This window comes from Dipodomys ordii, unplaced genomic scaffold (assembly GCF_000151885.1).
Source record: "Dipodomys ordii isolate 6190 unplaced genomic scaffold, Dord_2.0 Scaffold39, whole genome shotgun sequence".
Taxonomy (NCBI): Eukaryota; Metazoa; Chordata; class Mammalia; order Rodentia; family Heteromyidae; genus Dipodomys; species Dipodomys ordii.
The window spans coordinates 9,554,415-9,571,390 of NW_012267255.1; the positions used below are offsets into that span (position 1 = coordinate 9,554,415).

Here is a 16,976-nt window from a genome sequence, read left to right on the forward strand (position 1 = left end):
TTTTATTTAGACCTGGAATCAATATAATAATATTTTGAATTAGTAACACAAGTACAGTTCTTAATCATAAAACATTCAATTCAAGAGTATTGAGCCAGGCATTGGTGGCTCAAGCCTACAAAATCCTACCTACTCAGGAGACAGATCTGAGGATCACGATTTGAAGCCAGCCTGGGCAGGAAAAGTCTGTGAGACTTTTATAACCAATTAACTAGCAAAAAGCTGGAAATGGAGGTGTGGCTTACACAACTGAGGGTAAAACACTAGGTGCACTATTTTCCTGGATTAAAATTTGTATTCTCTAGGTCACCCTTCAAAAATATGGTTAACAATCATATTTATGTTGAAATGTTTTTATCTTATATTCAGTGAGAATTCCATATGGCTTCATGGCTAAAATAAATCACTAATAATTCAATTTTATCACTTGATCAAACTTCCAAAATAATTTCATTTGTTTGCCTAATGCTTTTTGCAGCTTTCCCCCAACTTAAGTTGTAAATAGCAACCAATAGATTAGTACAGTTCTACAACTTTATGCTTTAAGAAGGGGAAAAAATCATATATCTTTCTATTAGATTTTATAAAACTTTAAAAGGTCTCAAGGTTAATTTTGAGCCTAAATTTTCTGACTGGTCCCCCTTTTTTAAAATATTGTAAGCTTTTGTTCACATTCTTAAGCAAAAAGCATTCAAATACTATTCAGCCTTCAAATGGAAACTCAGGTAAATGAAATTCTGACTTCTCTACAGTTCTTTCACTGGTCAACTCAGTGTACAGGGGTATTTATTTAATCAAATTCAGTATTTTACAAGTGCTCTTGCCAAAAAAAACAAACAAACAACTAACGTCTTCTATAGAATTCATAGAGAAACTGCTGATAAACATTCAAGTACCATATGCATTCTTTTTTTTTAAGTAGTTGCACAAAGGGATTTCAATTCAATGTGTCAGTTTATGAGTACACTACATCTTGGTCCCTGTCACCCCCTCCATTGTTCTCCCGCATCTCTCCCATCCCCACCCATCCCTTCTAGTTACCTGGCTCCATTTTCACATACTACATGTATTCTTAACCCAGGTGGCTGCTTGAATAACACAGTTATTTGGTGATGGTCTGGTTGAAAGGAAACATAACTATACCCTCATGAACCCCAACTAAGATAATGACATTTCAGAAAACTATTACACTTTTCTTACTATGTGGTGGGTTTGGTTGGAGTTTGCTTTTAGCACAGAATTCCTAGTATCAAGATTCTGGATACAATGAAATCTGTTACTTACAATTGTAGGTTTTTCTTATTCATCTCATTCCCAGTTAATTTAAGGAGTTGTAACAATTCTCATGGTGTCTTGTTCAACAGGCACAGTTTTTCCCCCCTAGGTAGGTTAGGGAAACAGGCCTGCTCTAAGCAATTATTTTGTTTCCTTTTCTCTCAATCCCTATTTTGGAAGGGTTTGGGACAAACTGGAAACTTCCTTAGGTTACTCTGGACAAAGGAAATCTAAGTACTAACAATGTGCTATTTTATAATATCTGGTATTAAAAAAGAGAAAACAGGTCTGAGAATGTTGCTTAGTGGTAAAGTGCTTGCTTAGCATGCATGAAGCCCTGGGTTCAATTCCTCAGTACCACATACACAGAAAAAGCCAGAAGTGGCACTGTGGCTCAAGTGGTAAAGTGCTAGCCTTGAACACAAAGAGGCTCAGGGACGGTGCCTAGGCCCTGAGTTCAAGCCCCAGGACTGGTGAGAGAGGAGAGAGAGAGAGAGAAAAAAAGAGAGAGAATATAAAGATCTAAAGATCTTTATACCTCTTAATTTGTATCTCTGCAGTGGGGCTTTACTAATCTTTATTTCTCTACTATAAGGAATACCATTCTGTAGTTTATTTTACTCTCTAATCCAATTTTCATGGCAAACACCTGATCAATAGGAATGCTGTATTAATGGTGCACATACACGATTCATTATTATAAAACTTGTCAGCAGTACTTAGTAATGACGAGGTAAGACAAATGTGTGTATGATTTTCATTTGTCCTTAGACAGTACATTCAAAATTGAACTCACAGACTCCAATGAAGCCTGAAAGTGATAATGCTCTTCAAACAGTTTGCCTTTGGGGGAAGACTTCAGCAATTCAGGATAGGGCTCTATACGAACCTCAAGTTAGCAAACCACAAAGGAGCAAAACAGCAGTTATTAGTGAGTGTGCCCAAATGCAGCGAGCCTAAGTGATGTCTATTTGGAAACATGATAAGAAAATGTGAATAGTCTTGACCAGACCTGCCATGATATTTGCAGTTAGATTCCAGCAGGGTTCTTCAGCTTTGTGCCAGCTGTCCAAATCATCGTTCACTCTCACTCCCCCTTCCCAAATCATTCACTGATAAAGATGGCGACCTTCTGTTCATTTAGGGGTCACAGAGGTGGCTCTCCATACCCGGTCCCAGAATATACTTTCAGCCAGCAGACCTTGACAGGATTATGTAACTTGGGACAATTTGATTTCTTGGTCACGTAAAGTAACAATCACATGTTTTCTGATTTCTTTTTCTGATCTAGGTTCTTGCTATGTATTCCAGGCTGGCTTTGAACTCTCGATCTCCTGCCTCAGCCTCCCGAGGGCTGGGATTATAAGGCACGAGTCTGGCCTGCATTGGGTCTAGTGGGTTAAGTTTACTTCTTTCTTCATTTGTTCACCTTGCTCTGTTTCTTTAATGAATATTTTTATTGGGGTTGAAACTCCAAGCTTTATATACTCATTGTGTATGTGTGTCCAATGCCGGCAAAACCTCCATGGTGGCCAAGGAGAGGGCTGGAAATTGATTTGTTATAGTGCAACGTCATGATGTAATTGTCTTAATGTCATTTGGCTATGTAGTGCATAGGAACAGAACGTAACTTAAATAAAGTCACTTTTGTAACTTCACAAGGAGAGTTGTCTCTTGTATTTTGAAGCCATGTTTATCTTTTGCATTTCTTAAGCTATTACTAAGGCTCCTTCTGCATGAAACAGGCTGCATGCATCCTTTCCTTATGTGTTGAGCTGTAATTGTGACTAATTATTTCCTTCCTTGAGTCACTCCACGGCATCAACCAAAGGTGCCCCCGGAGCTTCATTTGGGCAATTAGTGCCTTAATGTGTAATCTGCAGTGCCGTTTTTGGGCACTTGCCAGATCTGATTGTACAATGGACATCCAGCTCAGCTTTCAGTAAATACTCTTACAGTAATGACAGTGGTTACTTAAAGGACTCAGAATGATTTTACACAGCTAGGAGGTCTCCCTTCATTAAACATACTCAATTTAGGCTTATGGAAGGTCTCTACAAGAAAAATGTTATGTCTCCCACCAACCCTCCTTCCCCCCTAATAAAAAAGGCCAGGCACCAGTGGCTCATACCTATAAGCCTAACTACTGAGCATACTGAGATTGGATGACTGAGGTTCAAAGCCAGCCAGGGCAGGAAAGTCTATGAGAATCATATCTCCAGTTAGCTACTAGAAAGCCAGAAGTGGAAGTGTGGCTCAAGTGATAGAGCACCAGCCTTGAGCAAAACTCAGGGAAAGCACCCAGGCCCTGAGTTCAAGCCTCAGTACTAGCACAGAAACTTTTTTATGTATCCCTTATACAGAAAAATATCACAACTATTACTATTCAAAAATAAAATGGTCACTATATTTACTTTTACATCTATTTGTTTTACTGATAGCCCATTCTGGAGAAGGATGGTAAATGTGAGAAGAGGGACCGTGTGAATATTTGTTTCAGAAACTTGAAAGAGATTGTGTGAGAGTTCTGGAGAACTCTTGGAGACAAGAGCTGAAAAACTACCTCATCATTTTAGTGCATACTGGAAAATTGTGCAAATAAGGAAAAGCTTCTCCCACTGCTATCTAGGCTCCACTGTTTTGTCTTTCCTGCTCTTTATTTACATGGGCTATTGAGATTAAACTCTGAAACTAAATCAATGGCTTCAGTTGTTTGCTATTGTGGGCTAGCAAGATAGAAGAGAAGCATGTTGTTTGAGACTTAACAGTGAATACAGAAGGTGGCAGCCACCAAAGTGAATTTGTGTAAGGGTTTGGCATTACTTACCATTACCACTTGTATATGATGATTCTCTCTCCTTCCAGATTTGGGGCCCAATGAACACAGAAACCAAGATTTGTTGATCTGCATTTCCACACAGTGTTTACCATTGTGACTTGAACCTGGTAGGATGGATAGATGAGAGAAAGATAGGATAGATAGACAGATATTAGAAAATAGATGATAGATGGATAAATAGGATAGAGGGATAGATGAATAGATACATGGATGGATAAATGGGCACATGGATGGATAGATAGATAGATATTGATGACTGCTGAGTCAATCAAGAGTCCTAGCTGAACTTTCTGAAGGTCTTGGAACATAAAGTCCATCAACCCTGCTCCCACCTACTCCTAAGTATGATTTTCTTGGTGCTATTATAGTAACCAATTGGGTGTGGTGCCTCATGGATCTAAATCAAGCCATCTGCATCTACTTTTCTTTTTTGGTTGGTCGTGGGGGTTGAACTCTGGGCCTGGGCACTGTTCCTGAGCTCTTCAGCTCAAGGTTACTGCTCTACTACTTGAGCCTCAGCACCACATAAATAGAAAAGGCTGGAAGTGGTGCTGTGGTTCAAGCAGTAGAGTGCTAGCCTTGAGCTTTGGTGCTGAGGAATCGAACCCAGGACCTCATGCAAGTGAGGCAAGCACTCTACCAATGAGCCACCTTCCCAGCCCCATTTGCATGTACTTCTATGTCCAAATTTTTCCCTTTTGACAAGGATATGGTGCTATTGGACTAGGATGACTTCATCTTAACTGGAAGACCTGTGAAGACCCTATTTCCCATCACATCCATAGGTACTGGAGGTTAGGATTTTGACATCTTAGGTGGGTGTGCAGAATTGAACCCCATAACACTAGGCAAGATTCTTCTCCACTGCAGAATCTATAAAATTCTAAGTTTATTAGAAACAGAAGGTTTAGAGTCCTTGAAGACTGTGTAGTCCAGAGGTTTTCAAGTAGTTTCCCAAGAAGCTCTGACTCTCTAATAAAGTATCTTTGGAGGACTTGGGGAGTGCACAAGGTTGCTAATTTTATATCTATTCCAATTAGCATATTTAAATTAATATGCATGTCCATGTTACAAACCAGTCCAAAACAACATTGTAAAGAAATTGTTAAGATGATCAGATGTGGTCAGCAATGTAGACAAGACTCGGTTCCCACTCCAGGATGTCAGGAGCCTGGAGCACTGGGAGTAGAATCACCTGGGACATCTTCATTCCTATCTCCAGCATCTCATCTGGTTTGGGGATAAAACCTCAGCCAGACCAGACCTCTTTGTGCTGCCTGGGCTTCCCACCAACATGGCAGCTTTGGGCTAGGCGTCATCTTACAGAATAGCTCAGGGCTCCAAGGCAGTGTCCCAACAGACAGAAAGGATGCTCAATCACCTTTTATAGCCTGGCTTCAGAAGATACATGCACCACTTCTGCCATATTCAGTTGGTTAAAGCTATCTTACACTGCTTTGGAACAGAGAGAAAGAAGACATGGACCTTCATCCTTCCTTGAGAAAAGCATTACTGTGAATCATAAGAATGTATGGAACAGGAAATAGTATTGTGGTCATGTGTAGAAAAATACCATCTGTCCCGTGATTTCACACCAGTCTCTCCAATCATTGAGCCTTATCTCAAGCCAGGTTATTAGTAAGTTAGGGCCCCCTACTTAAAGCTTATTAGCACTCAAAAATAAGAAAAATGGGATTCATGGGGACATGACAACACTCAGGAACTTTATAATGTCTTTCATTACCCTCAGTAAAAAAAATTGTTAGAAAACTAGAAAATTGAGAAGGCTGATACTTTCTTTATTCTTTTGCTTTGGTCAAGCTGGAGATTCCAGCAAAGACTACATTATCAAATAACTGGGAGAAAGTTGTGATTGTGTAATTGCACTTTTTTGCATGTGTGCCAGCTAGGACCTTGAACTCAGGGCCTAGGCATTGTCCCTGAGCTTCTTATTTCTCAAGGCTAGCATTCTGTCACTTTGAGCCACAGTTCCACTTATGGCTTTCTGGTGGTTAATTTGGAGATGAAAGTCTCACAGACTTTTCCTGCCTGAGTTGGCTTCAAGCAGTGATCCTCATATCTCAACCTCCCGAGCAGCTAGGATTACAGGCATGAGCCACCAGCATTCAGCTGTGATTGCATATATATATATATTCGGTCATGGGGCCTGAACTCTACCTGGGTGCTGTCCCCCAGCTCTTCAACTCAAGGCTAGTGCTCTACCACTTGAGCCACAGTGCCACTTCTGGCTTTTTCTGCTTATGTACTGCTGAGGAATTGAACCCAGGGCCTCATGCATGCAAGGTAAGCACTCTACCACTGAGCCACCTTCCCAGCCCAGAATATTTTCATACATATTTTTATTGTTACTATAAAGGTGATGTACAGTGGGGTTACAGAAGTCAGGTAATGAGTACACTTCTTCTTGGACAATGTCACCCCTTCTCTCGCTCTCTCCCAGGATGATTGCATTTTTAAGCATCTTTTGGGTGGTTTCAGCTAGCACTCAGAAAATTCACCTACAAGCCACACCTTGCTACCCGGCTCTCAGATGTGCATGCGCACACGGATACACACTCCTTGCGACTTACACAAAGTACTAGAGGAAATGGCTCATCAGCCTATGTGGTCAAGGTGGAGAAAACTAGGGGGCTTCAGCCAGACCCCTGAGCTTCCGTTCTTATTGACCGCAGCCCTGTACAGGTCCTTCACTTCCTGTCCCTTGCCTGTCTCCAGTGAAGATCAAAAGTGGCTGGGATAAGCAGTAAGCTCTGTAGCAATCTCTCCATTGGGTCACATCCTTTCTACTCAGTAGGAGCCTTTAGGACTTGTGAGAAAAAAAAAAAGTTTTCGAGGAAACAATTACTCATGAGCCAAGGGACCAGAAAAGTCTCAGAGACATTCGCCAATAGACAGACAATTTAATGACTTGCAGCCAGACAGCCGGCCCTATTATGGCTGAGGTAAATTATGATTATATAATGTTGCCTTTAAGACCTGCCATCTCCTTTCAGCTTACTCAGTCTTCAAACCACTTCAAGGAAAGCATCCTTCTCTCATACTTGTTCATACTTGTAAAAGTCCACCACCATCTTTAGCTCACGCTGTTCAATAGCATGTCATATAATAAGGTTGTGGCAGATGTCAGCTGACGTCTGTATGTTCCTTAAAATTAAGAGGAAATTCAACAAGTCAGTTTATGAATACAAATGCAGATTAATCTTTATGAATATAATGATATTAACCAATGTCACCCCTTTCCATTGTTCTTCCCTTATTTCCCCCCAAGTTATTTGGTTCCGTTTTCACTTATGGACATTAAATAGTATGACTGTTGAAGTGGAAAAAAATAAAAGTTATAAAAAGGTAGACACATCCAGCCCCCAAACAAAAATAAACAACATAAACTATGAGATAAAAATAAACCTTTCTCCTTTGCATTTGGTTTTTCTTGGGTATTGTGTCACAGCAATTCAAATCTGATTTAGATGTGTTGTTCCCCTAAATTGACACACGCACTGACGTCCCTATATACAACTATTTAGAGGCAATCTTAAACCAGTAAATCAATCAATACAAAGATTATAAGAAAATTTGCTCTTACTCCCCCCACCCTCTCCGCCATGTCCTGCGTTCCTCGAGGTTCTACAAATCCCTGGGGTGTTCCTATTCTTTAGGCCACTGACTCTGCGCCTGTTGTCTACAGCCCCTTTCCATTCTCAGAGCCGCGCTCTGCTCAATGCCCTTGATTGAACCTGTGCGGTTCATTTGTGAGGTGCCCTTGATCTCGGAAGCCCAGGCTGCCCTGCTTACAAGCAGGTATGCGGAGATGTGGAAGAAGTTGTGGCTGGCTGAGCCGAATGTCCCCGTCTGACCTCCTCTTGCTCTTTTTCTGTCCTCAGAGGAAGGAAAGGTGGAGCTTTCCTGCCCACAAAACATCATTTCCTTTCTCTGCTCTTCACAATGCTGCATTCCTGCCCTACCCTGCTGCGGAAGTTGGGTCCTTACTTAGCTTTCTTAGGGTTAGCACACTCCTGGGAGGAAACCCCTCCAGAGCGTGCCACACTGGAGACAGCGTTTCTTAGAGTCGGACCCCGGTAACCTGCCCCTGTGAGGACAGGGCGCCTCCCATGCCAGCGTTCATCCTGAGCACACCCTGAGAGCACGGCTCTGGGAGTCAGGTCAGACCCCCCCTACCCTGCCCCAGGAGCTTCCCTGACATCTTTCTGACATAGCCTGGAAGGGAGCTTGGACCAAAAAGTGAAAGGAAACCTAAAGGAGTAGGCAAATAATTCCCCCTCTCTCCCACCCAGGTCTCCTTCCCAGGTGCCGTGGTCTGCAGACGCCTCCCCGGCCACCAACCCATGGGCCGCGTTTTCTCACGAAGGAGAGTGGTAAAAAGAACTCACCTCCTCCTTCAATGCTTGCACGTTCCTTTGCTCTCATTTTTGCAACCCTGCCATTGTACCTCCCCTCACCCCCCCCAAGAAAAGCACTAACATTTGAGTTTGGCCTCAGGCTGTTTTGGGGGCACCCCACGAACACAGGCCTGTTGGCCTCAGAATGAGTTCTGAAGCCATTTGTTTGGCCGGCTGCTTCCTTAGTTGGCTTGGGCAGGTTTGTAATCACTCCTATTTCCCAAAAGTAGGCCATTCCTGGTCTCTTAACTTGGGCAAAAAATAAAATTGGTTCAGATCTAGGTATCTCAGGAAAGCATTTGAAGGAAAGCCATTGGGCTAGGGATGTGGCTCAGTGATAGAGCACTTGCATGTAGAAAGAAGGCCCTTGGAGACAAGCATTCAAAGAAGGGACTAGGAGGCATGTTCCAGGAATTAAAATCTGGTGATCAAAACAGGGCACCAGAAGCTCACACCTGTAATCCTTGCTACTCATGAGGCTGAGAACTGAGGATCATGGTTCAAAGTAAGCCCGGGCAGGAAAGCCCCTGAGACTCTTAACTCCAGTGAACCACCAGGAAACCGGAAGTGGTGCTGTGACTCAAAGTGGTAGAGTGCTCACTTTGAGCTGAAGAGCTCAGCAACAACGCCCAGGCCCTAAGGTCAAGCCCCAGGACTGCCATTAAAAAAAAAATTACTAGTCACTATCTTGAGCATAGAGTACAAGTTTCCATTGGGTTGAATTGTTGCAGAAGATTGAAAATATCTCAGCTGTAACAATGTCAACATCCCATTTCTGAGAATTTATTACTGAAAAGTTATTAGAGATTTCCTGCAAATATTTCTAACCAAAGCTGTTCAGGTCTGTTCAGATGGGGGGGGGGAGGGGAAGAGAACTTAATTATAGCTTCCCAAGAAAGGATTGCTTAGTAAATTATAATGTACCTGCATAATGGAACACGAGCCTACATAACCTTATACTACAATGAAAACTGTGTGGTTGAAATATATGCATGTTATATACTTTTAACTGAGAAAGATTAAGTCTCTGTTAGGTTGGAGAGTATTTTTTAAATGCATGAACAACTAGCCACTGGTGTATCATGCCTCTAATCCTAGCTACTTGGGAGGCAGAATTTGAGGGAATTACCAATTCTAGGCCATATTGGGCAAAAAAAGTTTGTGAGACTCCATCTCATCAGAAAATGCTGGGAGAAGTTAGGCACTGGTGGCTCAGGCTTATAATCAGGAGGGTGAGATCTAGCTAATCTGGAGGCTGATATCTGAGGATTGTAATTCAAAGCCAGCCCAGGTAGGAAAATCTGTGACTCTTATCTCCAATTAAACACCACCACCAGAAAACCTGAAGTAGAGCTAGCACTAGCCTTGAGCAAAAGAGCCCAGGAACAGCTCCCAGGCCCTGAGTCCAAGCCCCACAATTGACAAAAATAAAATAAAATAAAAAAGATAAAGCTGGAGAAGTGGCATATAACTGTCACCCCAGCCACAGGAAGCTTGTGGTCTAGGCTGTCCAGAGCAAAATGCAAGAGCCTATCTCAAAAAATAACCAGACTAAAAAGTATTGGAGATATGGCTCAAGTAGAACGTCCACCTAGCAAATGCAAAGCTGTGAATTCAAACCCCAATATCACCCACTGCCCCCTCAAAAATATATATATATAAGAAAAAAATCATTTGGAATATTCACCAAAAGGTTAATGATGTTAATTGTCATCTAGTAATGTAATTATGAGTGATATTTGTTTTCTCTTTAATATTTCTCTGTATTTTCTAAGTTTCTACGTGTAAATTTGTGGCATTTAAAATAGGAAAGAATTTTTAAACTGAAGTTGTTAATTATGTTGGTGGTGTTAAATCGCAACTTAAACACACTGAAAGTGTGTGATTGGCATACCTCTTCTGTATTGATGCAATAAATGGCATAGAGCGTGGCCTGGCCAATCCAGACTGTGGACACTTAGAGCTCTCAAGGTGGCAAAGTGGCTTTTGGAGTCCTTTCCAGAGATGTCCCTGCTGTTAGAAACAGCAGAAGTGTTTCCATTAATAAGATAAAATGGCTGGGCACTGGTGGCTCATGCCTGTAATCCTAGCTACTCGGGAGGCTGTAATCTGAGGATCACAGTTCAAAGCCAGCCGTGGGCAGGAAAGTCTGTGAGACTCTTATCTCCAATAAACCACTAGAAAACCGGAAGTGGCGCTGTGGCTAAAGCAGTAGAGCGCTCGTCTTGAACTTAAGAGTGCAGGGACAGTGCCCAAACCCAGAGTTCAAGCCCCATGACAAAAAAGAAAAAAGAAAGAAAGATAAAAATGCTTGCAGCCAGTGATAATTATGCATGTTAAGATTATCTTGCCACCAGATACGTGGCTCCTGCCTATAATCCTAGTGATTCAGGAGGCTGAGATCTGAGGATCACAGTTCAAAGCCAGCCTGGGAAGAAAAGTTTGTGAGATATTTATTTCCAATTAATGGGTAAAAAGCTGGGAGTGGAGCTGTGGCTCAAGTGGTAGAGCACCAATCTTGAGTGAAAAAGCTAAGGGACAATGCCCAGGCCCTGAGTTCAAGCCTCAGTACTGGCACAAAAAGGAAAAGGAGGAAGAACTGGAGGAGGAGCAAAGGGAGGAGGAGGAAGAAGAGGAGGAGGAGAGCTTATATAATAATATATATATAATTATATATATAATAATGAATGAAGCCTGGGTTATATTTAGCCTTATAAAAATAATGTCAAATATCATTTTCATGTTTTTGTTACTATAAATTAACTGTACAAGGAGAGGTCATTGTGATATGCATGTATACAACCTACTCTGATCAAGTTCATTCCTTCTATCACTCCCCCCACTTAAAGCAATTCCAACGTGTTTTACTGTTTTATTTTCGTATAAGGTATTTTGACAACATTCACCCTCTGCTTACCCTCCCACCTCTCACTGGCACCCACCTACCCCTCATAGAATTTGTTTTATAATCTGATCATTAATTTTTGTGCCTGAAAATGGTCACAGTGTGGTAGTTCACATATGCACATGTTATATTGTAATTAAACTAACCACCTCTTTTGCTCTCTCCTACCATTAATCAATAGCTTACAGTGGCTTTCCTTCTACATACATAGATGTGATGAAAATTTTTCTTTTTCTTTTTAATGAAGGAAGGGGCTCATCAAATCCAAAGCCATCAATATTCATGAAGGTCACGCCTGAGCAGAACAGCCAAATTATCCAAGCCTTGAGCTACCCAGTCGGGCCTCTGCTGCTGGTCCTCTGCACAGAAAAGCATGCTCTAATGGGATGGGACAGCCCCCTGAGAGAGGCAGCTGTCTTCCACGCTAATGTAACCACTAAAACAAGGCATCTGGGGCATGGTGTACCCTCTCTTACTTCAGCCTGAGTGAAGGGGAATTCAGCAGCACAGCATCTCTTCCTCCACCCCAATAGCACAAACCCAGGTCTGACTTCATCGCCTGTCAATCAGTAAAGTTCATCCATGAGCTCACCTCCTTTTCCCTCAAAAAGCCAGCTCACCCTCCCCCCAGATCAGACTTATTGCCCCCACCCCTCTCAATTCTGTTCCCTCCTTGTCTCTTCTCCCCATCCCCCAAACTTCTCACCCCTGGGCAGATGACACATCTCCCAGCCTGATGCTTCTCAGAAGTGGGCTCCGCCTAAAAGTGTGGGTGTCTGGCTGGTCCCCACTTCCTCTGTCTGAAAGGCAGCCCAGAGGGTGCCACCGAGCGGTGACTTCAACGGTGAGTCAGTGCTGTGGCAAATAGGAATTTATTTATTTAAAGCTTAACATTAAATAGGGAGTTTTGGGGCAAGTCTGGAGGGGTGGATAGGGTCAGGGAACAGGGCTGAGCTGATGGAGGATGAGAAACTAAAAGGCTAATGGTGAAATCCCAAGCTGAGACATTCCTAGAGAAGAATTTGTAACCTGGCAGTTGACGGAGTCAACAGAGCCAGGCAAGGCTGCCCTGAAAGCGCTGCGGTGCCTGCCATCTGTCTAGCCATTCCTTCCTTCCTTCCCTCCTTCCTTCCTTCCTTTTTTTTTGGGGGGGGGGAAGGTTGGTTGTGGGATTTGAACTCAGGACCTGGGTGCTATCCCTGAGCTCTTTTACTCAAGGCTAGTGCTCTACCACTTTGAGCCACAGCTCCACTTCCAGTTTGCTGGTGGGTCATTGGAGATGAGAGTCTCATGGACTTTCCTGCCTGGGGGCTGGCTTTGAACCACAATCCTCAGATCTCAGCCTCCTCTGTAGCTAGGATTACAGGTGTGAGCCACTGGTGCCTGGCTGGACCCCTGTTTGACTGGCATTTTCTGGGGCTGTGTGAGATCAGCACTCTTCCTCAAAGGAAAGATAAAAGTAGAATTTGTAAGCTGCTTGCTGGTTGCTCATGCCTATAATTTTAACTACTTGGGAGGCTGAGATCTGAGGATTGTCGTTCGAAGCCAGCCTAGACGGGCAAGTCTGTGAGACCCTTATTTCCAGTTAGCCATCACAAATCCAGTCTGTGACTCAAAGTGAGAGAGCACTAGCCTTGAGCAAAAAAGCTCAGGGACACTCACTTCCAGTGTGCTGGCCTTGCTGGAATAAAACAAAATCAAGCTATAATAAAATGCTTAGCTGGCATTTTAGCCCCAGCTTCAGCCACACCTATGATTCCCAATGCCCATGAAGAAATGCCTTGGATCTATACCCTCCCTGTTTTGTCCTGTGGTGGCATTGCCCTAGCCTTTGTCTGTCTTGTCAAAAATGAGCAAAGGGTATAAACCACCCTAGGATAGGCTGACCCAGAAAAGATTCCTTCACCAAATTCCAGAATGTCACGGTGAACTCTTTGAGAAACAGTACATTGACTCAACCAAAGACTCCATGGAAAAGCCATAAGCACTTGATTCATTCACTGACCTTTGAAATTGAGGCGGAGCAGAGGGGAAAAGGAATAAGTAAACGGATTCTTTTTGTTTGTTTATTTTAATAAGCATCTAAGTTGTGCACCAAAGCTCATGAATCTTGGAATACACTCATCTACAATCAAGGCTGATTCTTCAAAGGGAGAAGCCAAACTCTGGTAAAAAGCACACTTGGCTGTTGAGAAATGTAGGCTGTCAAACAACCCGCAAGTTTCCTGGGATTACTGCTGCTGTCGTTGCAAAATCCTGCCTCTTTCAAAGCACCATCAAATGCCCTTGCCAGAAAAAGCCAGCTTTTAAGAGAAACTAAATCAAAGGTCACTTACTTCCACATTTAAAAAAAATACTTGTTAGCTGCCAAAATTCATTTTTCTAACATGCTCTCACCCAGTAACTTAGGCCTGGTATGCTGGCAGAATCCCACCTGAGGAATTCCATGCTCACAACTAACATTTCCCAAGGAGCTTGAATGGAACATGACATAATTCTTCACCTCTTTGGCCACTTTATGAATCAAACTAATGCGCTTTTCATCCCCAAAGCATGATAGGAATAGAGAGATGGTATTTGAAAACAAAAGGATTATGCCAGAGAATTCAGTGATGAGAGATTTCACTGTATGAATTTGGTTATTGGGATTGCTAGTGGGCATCAACTGTAGTCTGCCACCTGACCTCCAATTCTGTGCACCCCTAACATGGCAGCCTCCGGCACCCTATGCACATGTCTCACATCAGATGGCCATGTCAGATCATGCCACGTGAGTGACAATTCAGCTATTCTTTTGGCTAATGAAAGTCATTATGTGCACCTAAAGGGTATACACAGAGAAAAATCATGTCTTAAAGGGAAACCAAGTTAATTCCTGGAAACAGAACCACAAATAAGCTTGTGGCTCCTGCCTGTAATTCTAGCTACTCAGGCTGAGATCTGAGGAACCAGGATCAAAGCCAGCACAGGCAAAAAAAAAAAATCTATGAGACTCTTATCTCCAACTAACCACCCAAATTCCAGAAGTGGAGGTGTGACTCAAATAGTAGAGTATCAGTCTTGAGTGAAAAAGATAAAGGCTAGTGCCCAGGTCCTGAGTTCAAGCCCCAGTACCATCACACACACACACACACACACACACACACACACACACACACACACACACACCAGTGCAATTCTATTCCTTCATTCCCTGATACAGACCTGGGTGATAATGTGTTCCAGATGCTCCAACCTCAGGAAAATGCTTACCTGAGCCTTCAGCAAGGCATTAAAGACAATACATTTTCTCAATTTAAATTCTTCATGGTCTACAATAATTTTATCATATCATCTAACACACTACTGAAGAGTTAATTAAGTGTATATTCTAACTAGCTTAATTTAGCCAGTCTACAATATATGCATATCTCAAAATAATATAAGCCATAAATATATTAAATTAAAAAAATTAAGTAAGATACACCTAAATACCTTGTTAGAATCCAAATACGAACCTGGAGCCAGTGGCTCACATCTGTAATCCTAGCTATTCAAGAGGCTGAGATCTGAGGATTGCAGTTCGGAGCCAACCCAGGCAGGAAAATCCATGAGACTCTTATCTCCAATTAGCCAGAGAAATTCCAAATGTGGAGCTGTGGCTTAAATGATAAAGTGCTTAACCTTGAGCAAAAAAAGTTCTGAGACAGAAACCAGGCAATAAGTTGAAGCCTCAGGACTGGCATACACCTAGAGTCCAGAAACATTAAGTTCCAAGGGCCACAACACTCTACCAGTGTTACTAAGTGGTGCATCTTGAAGATGGTCTCAGTGGGAAGTGAGCCAGAAAAAAAATAAAAAACCCTGACATAGGGATATTTGCAAAAGAACTTAGCCTTACTGCAGCCAATATGAGCTGTCAAATGTGAGTCTGTCAAATCACTACTACTTTTGCCACTGTCGAAGAAATGACCTGAGTCTTGACTGTCATTCAGCCTTGTCCTGTCTCATCCTCTCTCATTACCTGTCCGTCCTGGGGAGCTTTCCCGAGGAGGGTAGTGTGTTCAAGTTTCTCTTCATGCTGGGCATTTACATGGGCTTTTCCCTGTGTTTAGATCCATTCCTACCCTTCCCTTTGAACTGAAGTTCTTTGGATCTCCATTTTTCTGAGAGGTTTTCCCACACCCCTTACATAAGTTAGACACACTTGCCTAACTCTATTGCCCCTGCCTGCCCCTTTCTAAGGATTCAATTTACTAGCAAACGATGCTTTCAAGAAAGGAAGACAGACAGGAAGACACAGACAAGAGGGAGGGATGGAAGGAAGGAGGAACGAAAGAGGAAGGGAGGGAGAGAGGAAAGGAAGAAGAAAGGGAGGGAGGGAGGGAGGGAAGGAGGGAGGGAAGGGAAAAGGAAGAAAGGAAGGAAGGAAGGTTGGTTATAATCTTATTATTTTTGCCGACTATCAGACAAAGTAGGCCAGGAAATTTTTAATCAAAACAGAAAATTAGGAAGGGGAAGATTAGAGCAATGTTTCTAGGCTTTGTGGAAAAGGTCTTGCTTTCTATGACCTGCTAGTTTAGAAATGCTAGTTTCTGTGGCCTTTGTTAGGTGAGAACAAGACCCAGAAGATAGAACCAAATAGAGTGGGGAGAAGCTGCTGTTTCTGAAGCTTTCACTTTGGGATCTCACTTTCTGAGTCCCAAACCAGGCAAACTTGATTTTTGTATATGTGTGCCAATCCTGAGGCTTGAACTCATGGCCTGGACATTGTCCCTTGGTTTTTTTTTTTTGATGTTTTTATTTGTTTGTTTGTTTGTTTTGTTTTTGGCCAGTTCTGGTGCTTGATCTTAGGGCCTGGGCACTGTCCCTGAGCCTCTTTGTGCTCAAGGCTAGCACTCTACCACTCGAGCCATAGCTCCACTTCCAGCTTTTTTCTGAGTGGTTTATTGGAGATAAGTCTCACAGACTTTCCTGCCCCAGCTAGCTTCAAACTGTGATTCTCAGGTCTCAGCCTTTTGAGTAACTAGGATTGCAGGTGTGAGACAACAGTACCCAGCCAGGCAAACTCTCCAACCTGATTTGTCTGAGGTGTCAGCATTGGGCCCTGTTGAAACCTTGTCAGGATCCCCATCCTAGCCATGTAAGATGGAGCTCACCGGAGCCCCGGGGAAACTCATTCCTGGCTGAGATTAAATAACTAGAGGTCTAGAAGTCTTAGATTTGACTCTGCCCATTGAAGAAGTTAAGAAAGTGGACATATGGTGGGCACTATAGGCTCTACCCCAGTCCTAGGCAGTTGTATCTTTGTTGTTGTAGGATTTTGTCTGTCAGACTGTCTGGTTGTATTCCAGTTTTGGGTGTTATACTCACATGTGTTAGACAAGGGTATTACCACTGACCTACAGCCCAATCCTAAGTCAGTGGCACTAGACTTACCTTATATATGAAATTTGTATAAATCACTTAGGCACTCTCTCTCTCTCTCTCTCTCTTTTCCCTTCCTTCCCTCCTCCCCCCCTTTTATTTTGTGGTGCCAGGAATCTAACCTATGGCCTTG

At 42.7% G+C, this 16,976-nt stretch overlaps 1 long non-coding RNA gene across 1 annotated transcript; it reads right to left on the reverse strand.

The window, feature by feature from the left end:
* Positions 1–7,007: 7,007 nt before the first annotated feature.
* Positions 7,008–12,192, reverse strand: LOC105987140. The gene is made up of 3 exons (XR_001175144.1): positions 12,144–12,192; positions 10,427–10,545; positions 7,008–7,279 (listed from the first exon to the last, which is right to left on the reverse strand). It is a non-coding gene; the product is annotated as an uncharacterized LOC105987140 (long non-coding RNA).
* Positions 12,193–16,976: the final 4,784 nt, after the last annotated feature.